Genomic DNA, 20,099 nt, shown 5'->3' with positions numbered 1-20,099 from the left:
GCCTGCTGTACCTGCATGCCAACCTTCAATGACTGATGTACCATGACACCCAAGTCTCGTTGCACCTCCCCTTTTCCTAATCTGTCACCATTCAGACAATAGTCTGTCTCTCTGTTTTTACCACCAAAGTGGATAACCTCACATTTATCCATATTATACTTCATCTGCCATGCATTTGCCCACTCATCTAACCTATCCAAGTCACTCTGCAGCCTCATAGCATCCTCCTCGCAGCTCACACTGCCACCCAACTTAGTGTCATCTGCAAATTTGGAGATACTACATTTAATCCCCTCGTCTAAATCATTAATGTACAATGTAAACATCTGGGGCCATTCTATGATTCTATGATTCAGAACGAACAGACACAAATGTTCTGTTGTACAAATGTTCAACCTCTGCTGCTGACCTTATTTTCAATTTACTTTAAGCTGTTGCAGGCATATAAATCCTGCAGGATCACACTGTTACCCGTGAGCTCCCAATGAGTGGCAATTTCAATGGCAAACACTCACCCTCAATATTATAATTAAACTGACCCCATGAACTTCAACGAGCTCAGCACTGCAGTGGGTGAGAGAGTGAACCTCGTCAAACTGCCTGAGGAGATCAGATCCGTAAAAAAAAAATCTAGTTTTGAATGCTGGCAATCTATTTAACTGTGTGTGCATCACAGCAAAGGGTGAACCTCTTCTTACCTGATGTCTGCACACATGCATTTTCCAATAAGGATAACTGGGTAGTGATCAGGAGCGTGAACCTTGGTTCCATTTTTTTCTCCCTATCCCTGGGCCATGATTGTCCATTTTTATTACTTAAAGGAGAAAAATAAATCCCGATTCTACAATTCTGCACTCACAATGGATAGCTTAGCTCACAGGAAGAACACTGGGACGCACAGACGATAATTTTCCCTCCATTTAGATGAATGAAAATGGCTGTGCGATTGCAACGTCCCGTGATGCTCCCTACAAAGGTAGAATCAGTCCTGTACTAATCCTCTTTCCAGTGAATGCGCTGAATGAGACTTTGATCTCCAGGTGAGATCCACAAAAGTTTCTGAAAAATTATTTTTTGAAAATTGTGTCCACACATGTTTGTCTTTTTCAAAGAATTTGACGTCAATTCTGTTATTAGTGTAATTGACGTTTCCCAGTGGTAATCTGGAAAACATGACTTAACTGGTCGTGTGGGCGTTTTCAAAGTCAACTGGGGTGTTATTTCACTGCGCATTTAACCATTCCCATATTTATGGAGCGGATGAGAAAATATGAAAGTAGTGAAACCAGTATGTGAGATCTGATTATTCTTTCCTCTCCAGTTAGGCTGAAAGTATTGGAAAGAGATGAAAGTAATCTGTTAATGTTGCTAGCTATACACATCTTAATTAAACGGTTTCCAAAAAAATGGAATTGCTTGTTGTCATCTAACACATAATCAATGAAACTTTGTTTTATCAGTTTCCAAAACTTTTACATTGCAAAGTTGTCATGCCTTTTGAAAAAATAAGTGACACATCTTCTTTAGTGATATTTTGGACCTCAAGTAGTCTTAGAAGTGTCTCAGGTTGTTGCAGCCATTGCTAAGATAGAAATGTAAATCAGAGAGAGAGAGAGACATACTTCCCCGGATCATGGGAGGGAAAGTAAACCGTCTTTATAGCTCTGTTTAATTACAGTAGTCTTATAGTTAGAATTAGTTTAATGCTCATTGATTTTTTTATATACATGCTTACAGCATGAAGCAGCCCAAATCGCAAATCACATCCTCTGTCACTCTGACTGGTGTTATCCCTCCTCGTCTTTTTCAATCCCTCTGCAGCCTTTGACACAGTTGGCCACTCTATCCTCCTCCAACGCCTCTCCTCCATTGTTCAACTCAGTGGGCCTGCCCTTGCTTGGCTCCACTCTTAGCTATCCGTTCGTAGCCAGAGCATCGCCAGCAATGGCTTCTCTTCCCACCCCTGCACTGTTACCTCTGGAAGATCTATGCATGATTGGCTCCTTTTCCTCAGCCACATGCTTCCACTTGGTGACATCATATCAAGACATAGGGTAAGCTTCTACATGTATGCTGCTGACCTCGCCACCACCTGTCTCGAACCCCTCTCCACTAACCGATGTTCCCTTTAAGTTGCTCCAGGGATCCCATCACAGCCGGCTTGCCGGCTTCTCAATGCAAATACCACACGGGAAATTGCCGCGAACCCTGTTTTTTTTTAATATATTCATTCTCAAAATGTGGGCATTACTAATAAGGCCGAAATTTATTGCCCATCTTAATTACCCTGGTAATGATTTGATAACTGAGTGGCTTGCTGGCCACTTCAGAGGGCAGTTAAGAATTAATCAAGTTGGTGTGGTACTGGAGTCACACACAGGCCAGGCCAGGTAAGGGCGGCAGGTTCCCTTCCCTGAAGGACATTAGTGAACCAGTTCATTTTTCACGACAATCCAACAGCTTCCTGGTCACTCTTACTGATACAGCTTTGTTTTCCAGATTCAATTGAATTCAAATTCTCATACTGCTGTGGTTGATTTGAGCTTACATTCTCTGGATTTCTAGTCCAGTGAAATAATCACTACACTACCATACCCCAGTTGTGGCTGAGCTGCAATTTCCTCCAGCTACAAACTCCATACCTTCGCCACCGACTCACCATCTGTCTCTCGTCAAAGCTGCATCTTCTCAATCTCAGCATCCCATTTGACCCTGAGCACAGCTTTCAAATCCAGATCCTTCCCATCACAAAGACTGACAACTTTGATATGTATATTGCCTGCTGCATGCCCTGCCTCAGCCCATCTGCTGCAGAAGCCCACATCCATGCCTTTGTGACCTCCAGGATCGACTATTCCAATGATCTCCTGGCTGATCGCCCATCCATCACCCTTCATAAACCTCAGCCCATATCCCACACCTTTCTACCCACCCATCACCCCTACATTAGCTACTCTAACCCCACTTTGTTCATCCCACCATTAGTGGAAGTGCTAACCTGGTGGTGCATCATCTGCTACAGTTTACCTTTCCCATTACTTGAGAACCCATCTCCCTCTCCCCTTTTTCTAGGTCTGTTCGACGACTCTCATTTGACAACCACACAGACTCAAGGGGAGAACCTTGCTGAAGGTCATTTGCTCTGACCCAAGCTCCAGGACAGTAATTCGCACCCCATGTAGAGTAGACAGTGAATTAGAAGGGTTTGTGCTGAGTGATTCATTGAGCACAGTTGAGCAGGAACAAGTGCAGGTGAAAAGGAAGGCCCAGGTAACAGTTCACAGTTTACCCCTGTTTCTCCTGGGTTTCTGCCAAATGTATGGCAGGAGATGAGGGAGTCCCACAGAAATTCAACCCCAATATCTTGGCATGTGAGCTCTGTTTGAAGCAAAACCTCATTGACAGTATTCTTACAAATGTTTTTTCTTCTGATCCTATAGTAATACTATGGAGGTGAACCAGAGGCCAATGTCCACCCTATCCTCAGCAGCTACGGATACCTTCATCACTCACGTCAACAGTGGCAAGCACCAGAACAGGTACATCGGGGGAAATTGGTCAATGGCAGTCATGTAAAATGGGCTGATAACGAATCGACAGCTCATTTTACATGACACCTTATTTCGTCTTCCATCAACTTGCTCTGTGGGATTGTGAGATACGGCCCATATGGACATCAATATACCCTACACATTGGGGAAATCTGTGAAATGTATAAAGTATTGTGCTGCTGGCTCCTTTCCATAGAAAGAGAAAGTACGAATGAACTAGTCCTGGCAAACAAGGCATGTCACTTGTTGATGCATCAGTGCACAGTTGGTTGCAAAGTTTGGCATGTATCCTCTGCTGAAAGGATGCAGTGGCACTCCTGACCACACAATCCTTCTTTATCTGACCAAACTGATGACATACCAGCAAAAGATATTATGGAAACCAAAGGCAGGATAAACCAAAACTCTTGTAACAGCTGTGTAAGGAATCTGATCTTCTCAGTTCAGGTCATTCATGAGTGTTCAGTAGACACTTCTATCCAAAGCGCAGGAGACTTGAACTAAAGTTCTGTTAATCCAATTAAAATATATTTGTTTCTCAGATGACTGCCATTAAAGCACCTTTGATTCAATCAGAAAAATATTTAAACACATCCATCACCTCTTCAGCAGGACTTTTTCAGAAGCTATCCGCCATCTGCTGAAGAATCCATATCACTGGATAGTTGGCCAGATATCCCCAAGTGACTTGTTCAAATGGTTTCAGTAATCTAATGAGCTCCTCCTCTCGTCTATTTTTTTATAACCATGGAGTGTTTTCTGCTCTAATTATCATGAAGCATGTGGAGAACCATCTCTTGCCCAGTGGTGGCAGTAAACTAAATGTTTCCTCACTGCTTTTTCCTGCATTTTACCTTTTGGCCTCTCAAAAGATTGCCTTTACAATATATTCACACTGTTTTTAATAATCGTAGCAGTCCATGTTAACTGCTTTACCTCACTAACTCGGTGCTGTATGAATTATGTCTTCCTTCAGATGAGATTTTTTTTGGCTGTACATCTGTGCTGCCACCTTTATATCCACATTGTCCTCATTCCCACCTACACGTCAGGGAGATGGATTGCCTCGTCTCAGCTGAAGACTTCACCAAGGCATCAGAATTGACAGAATTGATAAAGTCCTTACTTTACAGCATGAAACCACACGAAGCACATTCTGGGGAAGGCATCATAGGTTTATCGTTTAAGAAAAGCCACATTTTAAAATTTATTTTATTCGTTCACGGGATGTGTACGTCGCTGGTAAGGCCAGCATTCATTGTCCATCCCTACTTGCCCTTGAGAAGGTGGTGTTGAGCCACCTCCTTGAGCCACTGCAATGATTCTTCCTTGTAGCAGTTTGGTACAACTCAGAGGGCAGTTAAGAGTCAACCACATTGCTGTGGCTCTGGAGTCACATATAGGCCAGACCGGGTAAGGATGGCAGATTTCTTTCCCAAAAGGATGTTTGTGAACCAGATGGGTTTTGACGACAATCCGGTAGTGTAAAGTCCTTACTTTACAGCATGAAACCACACGAAGCACATTCTGGGGACAAGGTCACTCTGTGACCTTAGCTCTTTATTCACAGGACTCCAAAGACGGTGACCCTGCGAGGGACCTTCCTTTCTATACCTGTGTGATCAGGTAAGGAGTGTTTCCCACATGTTCACCCCTTGTGGTCAAGCTGTGCATCTAGGTTGAGGTTATACAGTAATACAGTGGTGTTACATTGTGGTTACACACATGACATCACCTCCCCCTCCCCAGAGTCTTATTGGGATCATAGGTTTAGTCTTTCAGGTGGTCTACGCTCCCTCGTGGAGCGCCGCAGTTGGGGCTCTGGTTGTTGGACACTGACGTGAGTGTCTGTCACCTGTGGTGATTCCGGCCTGTCCGGGCTGACCGCAGGGATTGTGTATTCTTCTGATAGCTCTTGTTGCTCGTCCACTGGCGGTGTTGTGAGCTCCATCTCATGGTCTTCTTCGGGTTCCTCCGTGTCGATGCTGAACCTTTTTTTTATTTGGTCCAGATGCTTACAGCATATCTGACCATTGTTGAGTTTTACCACGGTGACCCTATTCCCCTCTTTGTCAATTACAGTGTCCTCAAGCCATTTGGGCCCCATGGCGTGATTGAGGACGAATACAGGATCATTTATTTCTATACATCGCCCCCTCGAATTACAGTCATGGTATTCATTTTGTGACTTGCGCTTGCCCTCAACTATGTCGGTCAGGACTGGGTGAATGATGGACAACCGAGTTTTGTGTGTCCGTTTCATTAGTAGCTCTGCGGGCGGGACCCCCATGAGCGAGTGCGGTCGGGATCTATAGGTCAGCAGGAGACGCGATAGGTGGCATTGTAGGGAGGGTCCTTGAATCCTGAGCATACCTTGTTTAATGATTTGGACCGCACGTTCCCCCTGGCCATTGGAGGCCGGCTTGAACGGCGCAGTCCTGACGTGGTTGATGCCATTGCCCGACATAAATTCTTGGAATTCGTAGCTTGTGAAACATGGGCCATTATCACTAACCAGAATGTCCGGCAAGCCATGGGTTGCAAAGATCGCACGTAGGCTTTCCACGGTGATGGATGACGTGCATGAATTCAGAATGATGCACTCGATCCATTTCGAGTACGCATCTACCACAATGAGGAACATCTTATCCATGAACGGGCCCGCGTAGTCAACATGAATGCGTGACCATGGCCTGGTGGGCCAGGGCAACGGGCTGAGCGGGGCCTCGCTGGGGGCACTACCCAGCTGGGCACACGTCGTGCACCTGCGAACACCGTGTTCCAGGTCTGAATCAATTCCAGGCCACCAAACGTGTGACCGGGCAATGGTCTTCATCAGCACAATGCCTGGGTGCTCGCTGTGGAGTTCCCTGATGAATGCCTCCTTGCCCTTCTGGGGCATAACTACCCAGCTGCCCCATAATAGGCAGTCGGCTTGGATGGAGAGCTCATCCATCCGTCTGTGGAACGGCCTGACCTCCTCAGGGCATGCTCCGTGTGCGGGCGCCCAATCCCCAGTCAGGACACATTTCTTAATCAGGGATAGGAAAGGAACTCTGTTTGTCCAGATTTTGATCTGACGGGCTGTGATGGGGGAGCCTGCGCTGTCAAAGGCATCGACAGCCATGACCATCTCGGCGCTTTGCCCCGCTGCCCCCTCAGTGGTGGCCAGTGGAAGCCTGCTGAGCGCGTCAGCGCAATTTTCAGTGCCGGGCCAGTGCCGGATGGAGTAGTCATAAGCAGCCAGCGTGAGAGTCCATCGCTGTATGCGAGCTGATGCGTTGGCATTGATGGCCTTGCTGTCTGACAACAGGGATGTTAATGGCTTGTGGTCCGTCTCTAATTCAAACTTCCTAACAAAGAGGTACTGATACATTTTTTTTTACACCATAGACAAATGCAAGCGCTTCCTTTTCGACCATCCCATATCCCCGTTCTGCTTGAGAGAGCGACCTGGAGGCATAAACCACAGGTTGTAGTTGACCCTCAGCATTGCCCTGCTGCAACACGCACCCAACCTCATAGGACGATGCACCACATATCAGAACCAATTTTTTACAGGGGTCGTACAGGGTCAACAACTTATTTGAACAAAATAGGTTTCGCGCCCGATCAAAAGCCCGTTCCTGACAGTCCCCCCCAAAACGAATCGCAACCCTTACGCAGGAGCACGTGTAACGGCTCCAACAACGTGCTCAAGTTTGGCAGAAAGTTCCCGAAATAGTTCAACAGTCCCAGGAATGAACGCAACTCCGATATGTTGCAGGGCCTGGGTGCTCGTCGAATCGCCTCTGTTTTGGATTCGGTGGGCCGAATCCCATCTGCAGCAACCCTCCTGCCCAGAAACTCAACCTCAGGAGCTAAGAACACACATTTAGACTTCTTAAGTCGCAGGCCTACCCGGTCCAGTCGGCGTAGCACCTCCTCCAGGCTGTGGAGGTGTTCCTCGCCCCATGATGAGGATGTCGTCCTGGAATACGATCGTTCCAGGAATGGATTTAAGCAGGCTTTCTATGTTTCTTTGAAAAATCGCGACCGCCGATCGAATGCCAAATGGGCACCTGTTATAAACAAAAAGTCCCTTGTGTGTGATGATGGTGGTCAGTAGTTTAGATTCGTCGGCCAGTTCCTGGGTCATATAGGCTGAAGTGAGGTCCAACTTGGTGAACAGCTTGCCGCCTGCCAGCGTGGCGAAGAGGTCCTCCGCTCTCATGAGCGGGTATTGATCTTGTAGGGACACCCGATTGATGGTGGCCTTGTAGTCGCCACAGATCCTGACAGAGCCATCCGCTTTTAGGACAGGAATGATGGGGCTTGCCCAGTCGCTGAATTCAACAGGCGAGATGATGCCCTCTCTCAGCAGCCGGTCCAATTCGCTCTCGATCTTTTCCCACATCACATATGGCACCGCTCTGGCTTTGTGGTGCACTGGCCTGGCGTCCGGGGTGATGTGTATCACTACTTTAGTGCCTTTGAAAGTCCCGACGCCAGGTTGGAATAGTGAATCGAATTGTTGTAGGACTTGTGAGCATGAACTTCACTCCACAGATGACATTGCGTGAACATCCCCCCATTTTCAGTTCATCTCGGCTAACCAGCTCCTCTCCAACAGTGCGGGACCATTGCCCGGGACAATCCAGAGCGGCAGCCGATTCACTAATCCATTGTGTGTGACAGCCAACATTGCACTGCCTAGCACAGGAATGATTTATTTAGTTTAAGTCCGTAATTTTGTCTCAATATGTGCTAATTTGGGTCTACTGGCTTTAAGTGGCCATAGCTTCTCAAATTGCTGAATGCCCATGAGTGACTGGCTGGCCCCAGTGTCCAGCTCCATGCGTACAGGGATATCGTTTCATAGAACCCTCATCATCATTGGTGGTGTTTTGGTGTATGAACTGTGAATATTCGTCACATGGACCCGCTGAACCTCGGCGTCCATCGATTTGCCCCAAAAGTCATCTGCCTCAAAGAACCTTCTTCTGGTCCATCCGCCTCATATATTAGTCTGGTTGCAGACTTCCTGCACATTCGAGCTAAGTGGCCACTGAGATTGAAGTTCCTGCAGACAAACTGTTGAAATCTGCAAGATCTAGCTGAGTGTTTTCCCCCACACCTCCAGCATGAGTTACAGTTTCCATTGTTGGGAACAAAGGGACTATGGCCAGGCATTCCGCGCTGACTGCTCTTAAGTACCCTATTAGTGGGTTCAATGACCCCATCCCAGGCCGCATTGTCCACTGTGATGGCGTGAATGTCCGTTCAGCCTGCCATTGTCTCTGTTGAAGTCCTACTCTGGGGTCTATTGCTGCCTGGGGAGTGTCGGACTGCCCCTGCCTGCCTGCGGGGCTCTGAGTCGCCTTGATGATGTTGATTCCCTGATCCATTGACGCGTTAGAGGCAGAATTGCGCGCGTATATTATTTTCGTCTCTTCCTCCCCCACCATGAAAGTTTGAGCTAACAACGCTGCTGCTTCCAAGGTCAAATCCTTGGTCTCAATTAATTTGCGGAAAATTCCCGCATGACCGATGCCCTCGATAAAGAAGTCCCTTAGCATCTCCCCTCTGCAGGCGTCTGTGAACTTACAGAGGCTGGCCAAACGCCGGAGGTCCGCTACGAAGTCCGGTATGCTCTGTCCTTCATGACGTCGGTGTAGAATCTATGTCGGGCCATATGTATGCTACTCGTCGGTTTGAGGTGCTCCCCGATCAGTTTGCTAAGTTCTTCAAAGGTTTTGTCCACCGGCTTTTTGGATGCTAGTAAGTCCTTCATGAGCGTGTAAGTCTTTGGTCCGCAGCTGGTCAAAAGATGAGCCTTTCGCTTGTCGGCCGTTGCATCCCCCAGCCATTCTTTCGTAACAAAGCTTTGCTGGAGCCTCTCGACAAAATCATCCCACTCTTCCCCAACACAGTACCGTTCCTCTGTGCTACCAGTGGCCATTCTTGTGGGCCGTGAATTCCCGTTTCTCGTCGCCAATGTAAAGTCCTTACTCTACAGCATGAAACCACACGAGGCACATTCTGGGGACAAGGTCACTCTGTGACCTTAACTCTTTATTCACAGGACTCCAAAGACGGTGACCCTGCGTGGGACCTCCCTTTTTATACCTGTGTGATCAGGTAAGGAGTGTCTCCCACAAGTTCACCCCTTGTGGTCAAGGTGTGCATCTAGGTTGAGTGTATACAGTAATACAGTGGTGTTACATTGTGGTTACATACATGACAGGTAGTTTCATGGACACCATTATTGATACGAGCTTTTTAATCCAGATTTATTTAATAACTGAATTTAAATTTCGCAGCTGCTGTGGTGGGATTTGAACTTGAGGCAAAAGAGTTCTCCCTGCTGATTTGCACACCTCCCTGAGATGTCAAACTCTGCCACCAACAAATGCTTTATTTAACAGCTCTGATGGGGCCAGGTAATCCAGAGACATGGCCTCTAAATGGGAGTTTTGTGGGTTGCAACCAGAGCTACTGCACCACCCTTCATGTGAGATATGGTACAAAAGGAATGCTTCAACATACTATACCGCAGCTGTAATAGTATTGTGTTTATATTCTCCATTTGTTGTACAGCAAATTCCTGATTCCTGACGGGAGGAGGCTCCAGTGAGGCATACATGGACGAGTTGGGTTGAAAGATCTGTTTCTGTGTATCTTATGTAAGCCTATGTAATCCTATGATTTCTTCTGACGAAAGGTTATTGATCTGAAACGTCAACTGTTTCTTTCTCCACAGATGCCGCCTGACCTGCTCAGTATTTCTGGCATTTTCTGTTTTTATTACTTGTGACCGCTTCTGTGCTTTCAGGCGGGGGAGGTGCAGAGCATGTGCTGGAGAGGTAAGTGATGTCGACCTCAGGTAAGTGTGATTGCTTTTATTTTATTTTTTGAGGATTTATATAGTGGTGGCGTGAGGTATTTTTGGGGAATGTTTTGGGTGGGTTTTTTCAGGGCGTTTTTTCCCCTCCCCAGGCCTCTCTTAGAGCGCTCCGAGGCCAGCTCTTCAGCTCGGGACTTTTGTATGCTAAGCCGGCCGAGTGCCCTAAGAGAGGTGTACAATGCCTCCTGAGCACTCCGCCCCACATTCAGGGCCCAGCTGCCCAATTTTGCTGACTGAGGTGTAAACTTTTTCCAGGCGGTATCAGGACGGCCCCATCAACATTAACGCCCTGAAATCTTAAAAGCCGAAAATCCAGCTCTCGGTACCTTCGAGCAGCTGGCCCAAGAACATCACAGCCCTGATTAATGAGCAAGTAATGTGCTGGAACCTCGAGCATGAACAAGATTAGGCTCGGCAATGATGCCTACAATTAAATAGCCTGCAGAAGCTCACTGTCTGGCCATTTAGGCTAACACAGTAAGGATGACTATTTGAGTTACCAGAGATGCCAGCATCCAATTCCTAGTTAGAGAATGTGCATTCCACGAGCTTACCTGGTAGAATCAGGCACATAGGCCTGAGACAGCTCAAACTTTTAGCAGTTTTGATGAAACGTGAACTCTGTTTCTCTCTCCACAGATGCAGCCTGAGCTGCTGAGTATTTCCAGTATTTTCTGTTTTTATTTTAAATAGACCTGAGCTCCCAATTTGACGGTGGAATACATTTGCAGATTTTTAAGGCTAAACACAAAAATGTGCATGGGTCTTACTATACTTCCTAAGTGTTGGCAATTGGTCCCAAGACAATTTCACAATTTTTCTCACCAGCTTTATCAGGGCTTTAAAATGTGTTTGCTTCTGTTACTTGTTTCCTGTATCACTCGACCAGCTCCGCTGGGCGGGCCACATTGTTCGCATGCCTGACACAAGACTCCCAAAGCAAGCGCTCTACTCGGAACTCCTACACGGCAAGCGAGCCTCAGGTGGGCAGAGGAAACATTTCAAGGACACCCTCAAAGCTTCCTTGATAAAATGCAACATCCCCACCAACACCTGGGAGTCCCTGGCCAAAGATCACCCTAAGTGGAGAAATAGAATTCGGGAGGGCACTGAGCACCTCAAGTATCATCGCCGAGAGCATGCAGTAAGCAAGCGCAGGCAGTGGAAGGAGTGCACGGCAAACCAGACTCTCCACCCACCCTTTCCTTCAACAACTGTCTGTCCCACCTGTGACAGAGACTGTAATTTCTGTATTGGACTGTTCAGTCACCTAAGAATTCACTTTTAGAGTGGAAGCAAGTCTTCCTCGATTTCGAGGGACTGCCTATGATGATGATGTATCAATGATACATGAAACTTGAGCACAAAATCTAGGTTGACACTCCACTACAGTACTGAGGCAGTGCAGCACTGACGAAGGTGCTGTCCTTCAGATGAGAAGTTAATACAAGGTCCCATCTGCCCTCTCAGGTGGAGGGCCTGCAGGGGAGAGACGTGGAGATGCCCTATGATGCCATCATCACTCTGCTGATGAATGACAGTGGTGGAGACTCTGTCCTGCCTCCACTACCGTCTCTCTAGTGGTTGATCTGTTGCTTACCACCCCACTTCCACCCCCATTATGACCAACTTACGGTCAGCCTGAAAAAGATGACAAAGAGCTAAATTTTGCGGCAGAAAAAACACTTCTAAAGCGTTGGGACCTGAATTTCAGCCCTAGGGAGTGGTAAGGCCATGGAGAGATTTGAACGGACATTCTGGAGGGAGATGCAGAAAGTGGCAGTGATAGCCAATCCGTTGGCAGAGTCCACAGGGTCAGTTTGTTGCTGCCTCAATCTCGTTTGTGCTCTTCTATTCTTCTCCGTCATACAACCTTGGTCCAAACATGGACAAAAGTGCTAAATTCCAGAGGTGAGGTGAGAGTGACTGCCCTTGACATCAAGGCAGCATTTGACCGAGTGTGGCATCAAGGAGCCTTAGTAAAAGTGAAGTCAATGGGAATCAGGGGGGAAACTTTCCACTGGCTGGAGTCATAACAAGCACAAAGGAAGATGGTTGTGGTTGTTGGAGGTCAATCATCTCAGCCCCAGGGCATCACTGCAAGAGTTCCTCAGGGCAGTGGCCTAGGCCCAGCCATCGTCAGCTGCTTCATCAATGACCTTCCCTCCATCATAAGGCCAGAAGTGGGGATGTTCGCTGATAATTGCACAGTGCTCAGTTCCATGTGCAACTCCACAGATAATGAAGCATTCCATGCCCGCATGCAACAAGACCTGGATGACATCCAGGCTTGGGCTGATAAGTGGCAAGTAACATTCGTGCCGCACAAGTGGCAGGTAATGACCATCTCCAACAAGCGAGAGTCTAATCACCTCCTCTTCGTATTCAACTGCTTTATCATCGCTGAATCCCCCACCATCAACATCCGGAGGGGGTCATCATTGACCAGAAGCCTAATTGGACCAGCCACAAAAATACTGTGGCAATAAGAGCAGGTCAGAGGCTGGGTATTCTATGGCAAGTATCTCACCTCCTGACTCCCCAAAGCGTTTCTACCATCTATAAGGCACAAGTCAGGAGTGTGATGTAACACTCTCCACTTGCCTGGATGAGTGCAGCTCCAACAACACCCAAGAAGCTCGACACCATCCAGGACAAAGCAATCCCCTTGATTGGCAGCCCATTCACCACCTTCAATATTCACTCCCTCCACCACCGCCACACCGTGGCTGCAGTGTGTACCATCTACAAGATGCACTGCAGCAACTCCGCCAAGGCTTCTTTGGCAGCACCGTCCAAACCCATATGGTCTACTCCTGCTCCAATTTCTTATGTTCTTATGTGTTGCCTAATCATGAGCAGACTTGCTTGGCAGAAGCAATTCACATAAATTGCTTACTGCCCTTGCCCATTGCACATGTGTATTTTCTGATTCTCATTTGGCTTTGAGGAGCTGCTTAATTGCACTTCAAACTGCTAGAGTGAGGGGCTCTCTGTTCACCAACACATTTAGAAACATAGAAACATAAAAATCTACAGCGCAGAAGGAGGCCATTTCAGCCCATCGTGTCCGCGCCGGCCAACAAAGAGCCACACGGCCCTCGGTCAGCAGCCCTGACGGTTACAAATAAACCTATGAACAACGAACAATGGCAGAAAGATAAAGAGCACCCAGCCCAACCAGTCTGCCCCACACAACTGCGACACCCCTTGCACCGAAACATTCTACACTCCTCTTCAATCGGAGTCATGTGATCTCCTGGGAGAGGCAAAAACCAGATAAAAACCCAGGCCAATTGGGGGGAAAAAAATCTGGGAAAATTCCTCTCCGACCCATCCAGGTGATCGAAACTAGTCCAGGCAATCACTGTGGCCATATTTCATTCCCTGCAGTACATACCATCGTATCTGCACCAACCAACAAGAGGTTATCCAGTCTAATCATGCTTACCAGCTCTACGTCCGTAACCCTGCAGGTTACACCACTTCAAGTGCCCATCCAAGCATCTTTTAAATGTGGTGAGGGCTTCTGCATCCAACACCCTTCCAGGCAGTGTGTCCCAGACCCCCACAACCCTCTGCATGAAGAAGCCTCCCCTCTGAACCTTCCACCAACCACCATAAAACTATGCCCCCTCATAATTGACCCCTCCACCAAGGGAACTAGGCCCTTGCTATCCACTATATCCAGGTCCCTCAAAATTTTGTACACCTCAATGAGGTCTCCTCTCAGCCTCCTCTGTTCCAATGAGAACAAACCCAGCCGATTCAATCTGTCCTCATAGCTAAGATTTTCCATTCCAAGCAGCATCCTAGTAAATCTCCTCTGCACCTTCTCTAGTGCAATCACGTCCTTCCTATAATACGGCGACCAGAACTGCATGCAGTACTCCAGCTGTGGCCTAACCAGAGTATTATACAATGTAAGCATAACCTCCCAGCTCTTGTAATCTATGCCTCGGCCAATAAAGGCAAGCTTTCCGTATGCCTTCTTAACCACCTTATCCACCTGGCCTACTACTTTCAGGGATCTGTGGACAAGCACTGCAAGGTCCCTTAGTTCATCTACACTTTTAAGTGGTCTACCGCTTAATGTGTATACCCTTTCCTTATTAGCCTTCCCAAAGTGCATTACCTCACACTTCTCCGAATTAAATTCCATTTGCCACTGTTTTGCCCACCTGACCAGTAGATTGACATCCTCCTGCAGTCCATGACTTTCCCCTTCATTATCAACCACACAGCCAATTTTAGTGTCATCTGCAAACTTCTTAATCATACTCCCTATATTCAAATCTAGATCATTAATGTATACCACAAAAAGCAAGGGACCCAGTACTGAGCCCTGCAGAACCCCACTGCAAACATCCTTCCAGTCACAAAAACATCCATCAACTATTACCCTTTGTTTCCTACCTCTAAGCCAATTTTGGATCCAACTAGCCAGTTTGCCCTGGATCCCATGGGCATTAACCTACGTGACCAGTCTACCATGTGGGACCTATAAAAAGCTTTGCTAAAGTCCATATACACTACATCATATGGACTACCCTCATCGCCCCTCCTGGTTACCACTTCAAAAAATTCAATCAGGTCAGACACGATCTTCTCTCAACAAATCCGTGCTGACTGTCCCTAATTAATACTTGCCTTTCCAAATGTAGATTTATCCTGTCTTTCAAGATTTTTTCCAATAATTTTCCCACCAATGAGGTTAGGCTGACAGGTCTGTAATTACTCGGCCTATCCCTTTCTCCCTTCTTAAACAAGGGTATGACTTTAGCAGTCCTCCAGTCCTCCGGCACCATGCCCAAATCCAAAGAGGACTGGAAAATGATGGTCAAGGCCTCTGCTATTTCCTCTTTTCCTTCACTCAACAGCCTGGGATGCATTTCATCTGGGCCTAGGGACTTATCTACTTTCAAAGCTGCTAAACCCCTTAATACCTCCTCTCTCACTATATTTATTTGATTCAGAATTTCACACTCCTCCTCTATAGCAGTATCTGCATTGCCTCTTTCCTTTGTGAAAACAGACACAAAGTATTCATTAAGAACCCTACCAACATCTTCCGCCTCCACACAAAGATTACCCTACCCTTTCTTTAGTTATCCTCTTACTCTTAATATATTTATAGAACATCTTTGGGTTTTCCTTAATTTTACTAGCCAAGAATTTCTCATGCTCTCTCTTATCATTCCTAACATCCTTTTTACTTTTACCTCTTAGCTTTCTATATTCCTCCAAAGATTCTACAGTATTTAGCCTTCGGTATATGACATAAGCTTCCCTTTTTTCTTTATCCTCCCCTGTAAGTCTCTAGACATCCAGAGGGCTCTAGAATTGTTATTCCCACCCTTTTTCTTTAAAGGCACATGTTTGGCCTGAGCCTTCCGGATCTCCTCCTTGAATGTCTCCCACTGTTCCGACACTGATTTACCCACTAGTAGCTGTTTCCAGTTCACTATGGCCAAATCACTCCTTAACTTAGCAAAATTAGCTTTTCCCCAATTCGGAACTTTTATTCCTATCCTTGTCCTTATCTATAAGTAACTTGAATCTGACTGAAGTATAATCACTGGCACCCAAATGCTCTCCCACTAATACCCCTTCCACCTGCCCAGCTTCATTCCCCAAAATTAAATCCAAAATCGTTCCCTCTCGTGTTCGGCTTGTTACATACTGACTAAAAGAGTTATCTTGAATGCATTTTAAGCATTCCGCACCCTTTATACCCTTCACATTATATTTGTTCCAATCAATAATAGGATAGTTAAAATCCCCTACTATTCCTGCCCTATGGTTTTTGGACTTCACAGCAATTTGCCTACATATTTGCTTCTCTATCTCCCTCCCACTGTTTGGGGGTCTATAATACATGCCCAGCAGTGTGATCGCTCCTTTTTTATTTTTCAATTCGACCCATATGACCTAATTTGATGATCCCTCTAACATATCATCCCTCTTCACCACTGTAATAGTTTCTTTAATCAATACTGCGACCCTCCTTTTTACCCCCTTCTCTCTCTTGTCTAAAAATCCTGTAAACAGGAATATTGATCTGCCAAACCTGCCCCTCTTTCAGCCATATCTCTGTAATGGCTAAAATGTCATACTCCCAAGTGTCTAGCTGTGCTCTTAGCTCATCCGCCTTGTTCACTATACTCCTTGCATTAAAGTATATACCATTCAGCACAGGAAGACCTCCTTGATTACTACATACTAACCTTTGTTTCCTCTGTCTTACAGATTTGCTTTCTAAATTCTTGCTATCCAATTTCTACTTTACTTCCTTCCTGTTTGAATTTGTTCTCAGGTTCCCATCCCCATAACCCATAGAAAAGAATACAATTGAGCAGCGTAGGTTTCCCAACGGGAATTCTATTTTTGCTATCTTTTTAAAAAATTCATTCTGGGATGTGGGCGTTGCTGTCAAGGCCAGCATTTATTGCCCATCCCTAATTACCCTTGAGAAGATGATGGTGAGCCGCCTTCTTGAACTGCTGCAATCCGTGTGGTGAAGGTACTCCCACAGTGCTGTTAGGGAAGGAGTGCCAAGATTTTGATCCAGTGATGATGACATGACAAATAGCATTCGCACCTTCAGCAACCTCTTGCCATGCATGCTGCATTTTTGGTCACAGAGACCCAAAATATCATAACTCTCTGTCTATCAGAAGAACATCCAAAATCTCATTGAAGGGGAAGTTCTACCCCCTCACCCTGGGCAAACACTCATTCCTGTAGCATCATTCAGCCATAGCAAATACCAATTCTCAAAAGTGCAGCAACTCTTTAAAAGCTATTGCTCGCCTTATTCCTGACGATAGTGCACCCTGTAAACATGCAGCGAGCACATGATAATTGTAATGTAAGCGCTTGTAAGTATGCTCACAGGCTGGTAGAGCTATTGAATTGTGAGTGGCTTAGCCAGTCACATGATGTTCACAAGTCTCAATAAAACCCCAGCCAGTTGGGTTCAGGGTGTCCACGATGAGGCAAGTGGTTGTGAGCCCGGTGGATGAACTGGTAATGTGTAGTGTGATTGTTATACCTTTGCTAATAAACCAACTAGTTCTTAATAGCTATGTGTTGATACGAATTCTTAAGCAAAGAGCCCATGAAGCAAATACATTTCAATAACTATTTAAATTAGCTCATCTTGCTAAATCTGCTGAGCTCATAAGAACATAAGAACATAAGAAATAGGAGCAGGAGTAGGCCATACAGCCCCTCGAGCCTGCTCCGCCATTTAATAAGATCATGGCTGATCTAATGGACTCAGTTCCACTTCCTCACCCGCTCCCCGTAACCCCTTATCCCCTTATCGTTTAAGAAACTGTCTATTTCTGTCTTAAATTTATTCAATGTCCCAGCTTCCACAGCTCTCTGAGGCAGCGAATTCCACAGATTAACAACCCTCTGAGAGAAGAAATTTCTCTTCATTTCTATTTTAAATGGGCGGCCCCTTATTCTAAGATCGTGCCCTCTAGTTCTAGTCTCCCCCATCAGTGGAAACATCCTCTCTGCACCCACCTTGTCAAGTCCCCTCATGATCTTATACGTTTCAATAAGATCACCTCTCATTCTTCTGAATTCCAATGAGTAGAGGCCCAACCTACTCAACCTTTCCTCATAAGTCAACCCCCTCATCCCCGGAATCAACCTTGTGAACCTTCGCTGAACTGCCTCCAAAGCAAGTATATCCTTTCGTAAATATGGTGAAACTTGTGCTGGGATATGATTACGTGCTGCGAGCTGTCCTCTGTTACCTCCGCCAAATGGCCATTGTTCATGAGTGTTGGCTTGCTATTTGACCACATGGACCATTACCACAAACATGTGATCAAACCTCTGCACTCACTCACTTCTAGGCAGGGTTAATGGATAGCGATCAACAGCAGGATTCTCGGATATTCCTTCACCATCCCCAGCCCAGGGATGCTGAGATCAAATGTAGCTTCCACGCCACCATCTCCCCATTCCCCTTGCACAATATTTCCCATGCACACGGTGATCCCAAGGCCCTTGTTCCCAGGATTGGAGAGTTGAATCTCATACCCCAGCACGAGTCCGAGCATTATCGGAAAAAGGGCAGAACATTGGAACATACAAGATCAGAAAAGACCCGGCCGCCCATTTTGCTGATCCCAAATTGTACTGCTCCTCGATCACCCACTACCTCAAATATGCAGGGGAGAGGAAACAAAAGAAATTAAATAGGCAAAGGCTTTGAAGAATGCTATCTGTTCCTTTTCAACCTTTATTACAATGCACTGCCCAGGGAAACCTAAAAAGCGTGGGGATAAAATAAAAATAAAATAAATTAAAATCAGAGTTCACAAATGAGTTCAGCATAATGTGTTATGTTTTAAGAAGTTTCTTTTAACATTCGTATTCTTGTGTGCAACAGTAATGAATGCTTTAACTTTGACATAACCTTTCTGTTTATTACTCTAATTATTATTCAATCAATGCATTTAATGATTCATTTTTTTACTATATTTCTAATGGCCCACCTGTTTGAATATAAACATATGGGCATTTATTCCCAGGAACTCACAATTCCAACAGTGTGTTACATACATCTGTTTGGGGGGAAACCGAACTCCCACAGTTTTATATAGTGTGTGGAGAGAGCTACATTCCAAGATTCCCTTGTGTGTTACAGGTGCACCTGTTTTTGAAATCATCAGACCAGTTGGAAACATTGGCGTAAAACTCAGGAATTATGAATCTCCAACAACAACAAGAAAAAGTGCAGTTCATTCCAGTTTCACCTATTATTAGAAGGGCTGAAAAAAGACAGCTTGTTAACCTGCAGTGACTGTGTGTAAACACTGTCAGAATGCAATTATTGGTATATATTTCTGACATGAAGACAGTAGATCCTTGCAGCTATCTTTTCACTACGAAGCACAATGGGACCACAACTCTTATCTGGACATAGTACTGGCGTAAGAGGGGAGCCAACAAATTGAACGGAGCCTGGTTCCTCTGGGATTCAGAAGAGGCGGGAAAATTCTGATGGGTGTGATGGACGTGCGTGAATTTCCTGCCAAACCCTCCCTCGTCAAAGGGTTGTGCCTGGGGGAGTTCTTGTACTTCCTTCGGAAATTCTGCTGAGTTCACTTTCTGATGGGTTCATTGGAACTTATACCTAAGTCTTCCAAAGGCCCCCAAATCAGAGAATAGAATCATAGAATGGTTACAACATAGAAAGAGGCCATTCGGCCTGTCGATAAAACAATCAGCCCTAGTGCTGGCCTGACAACTCCCTTGACAGTATTGTGCTGCTCTGACTTTGCGGCCCTCTGTCAGGATGGGTGCTGTTGATGTGTACTTATGGGTACTGGAAGCCAACCCTGAGTATGTCAATGAATCCATTAGCACAATTTAGTACAGGATTCATGTACAGCTGGAACCCCCAAAAAGGTTAATTTTACTTATTAAAAAAAAATCTTGATTGTCCCCCTTAGAAATGGGGCTCAGGGGATATGGCTGAAGCCTACCCAATAAAAAACAGGTGCCAGATTTTCCAGCTGCACGGGGCAAGTTGATGAAGGAGATGCACCTGCAATGGTACTTGTGTCTGCCTGGCCACACAATTTAGGTGTTCTTCAACTGACTCCCGTGGCTCGGCGGGGTTTAGTGTTTGAGTA

The sequence above is a fragment of the Pristiophorus japonicus genome, chromosome 2, assembly GCF_044704955.1.
Source record: "Pristiophorus japonicus isolate sPriJap1 chromosome 2, sPriJap1.hap1, whole genome shotgun sequence".
Taxonomy (NCBI): Eukaryota; Metazoa; Chordata; class Chondrichthyes; family Pristiophoridae; genus Pristiophorus; species Pristiophorus japonicus.
This window is presented reverse-complemented; position numbering follows the sequence as displayed.